The sequence below is a fragment of the Propithecus coquereli genome, unplaced genomic scaffold, assembly GCF_000956105.1.
Source record: "Propithecus coquereli isolate 6110/MARCELLA unplaced genomic scaffold, Pcoq_1.0 Scaffold434, whole genome shotgun sequence".
Taxonomy (NCBI): Eukaryota; Metazoa; Chordata; class Mammalia; order Primates; family Indriidae; genus Propithecus; species Propithecus coquereli.
The window spans coordinates 1,605,236-1,606,225 of record NW_012150108.1 but is presented as its reverse complement, the minus strand read 5'-3'; the positions used below and the strand labels follow the sequence as shown (position 1 = coordinate 1,606,225).

The window sequence follows — 990 nt, the reverse complement described above, 5'->3', positions numbered from 1 at the left end:
AAATTTGGGGGCTAACTATGGAATCAAAAACTCTTCCAGATGATAAACCTTCCAGATGATACTGATGCATGTCAAAGTTTGAGAATCATTGCAATTGGGAAGTTAATAATTGGCTAGCAATGGCATAATGCGTGGGAAGAGTGGGTGCTAAGTGAAGATTGCTTGTCAAATTGTAATGATCTATTAAACTGATTTTTCCACCATGCTTAGAAGACAACTTGTTACTAGCATCATGTAGCTAGGTAGTGTGGAAAGGGTAGGCAAAGTATACATGCTGGGTATGATGGGCTGACAATGCCAAAACCTCCATTCCCTCCGTGTCTGCTACCTCTATTGGCGTGGATTTTAATCTCCTCAGTCTGCTGACAACACTTTGGCAATTATCCACAGTGACATCTTTCTAATAAATATCCACTTATCTTTCCTCCAGGTTTCCCCCCCTTTAGTAGTGCTAAGAGCACTTGAAAAATACATTTTTCAAGACCAGTCTTCACAAATATGACATCATCCTGCTCACCATGGATCACTTCAATAACCTGCAGAGGGTCCTTGGCTGGTTCTTTACCTGTTCTTAACTCTTATAAATTTGGATTCAGCCAAAAATGAATTTTGGTAATGTAATAAATTGTAGGTAACCTGATCATTATGCTTTGTGATGGAAACAGCATTATATGCTACCCTATTGTAACTGAACAAAGTTTGCCCTTGTTTACAAAATATTCCTCCAAACTGCCATAATCTTCAAGGGAAATAAGGAAATGGCAATTGGCTAAATAAAACTTCTATTACAAGAAAAATTCTTCCTTTACTTCAGATAAATGTTGAGCAAGTGGAAAATGTCCATGGCAATACTGAAATATATAATGGTGCTCTTGCATTGGAATTTCCTTCTAAACATCATGGGAATAATGAACATGAAGGCACAACTAGTTTTTTTTTTTTTTTTAGTAGACTACAATTCACTAACAATATAAAAACTAGCCCCTGGAA

The 990-nt window shown here is 36.9% G+C and overlaps 1 protein-coding gene across 1 annotated transcript in view; it reads right to left on the bottom strand.

The window, feature by feature from the left end:
- ZNF22 (zinc finger protein 22) overlaps positions 1-990 on the bottom strand; it is a 19,765-nt gene that overhangs the window by 2,261 nt on the left and 16,514 nt on the right. The gene's annotated exons all lie outside the window — the stretch shown is intronic.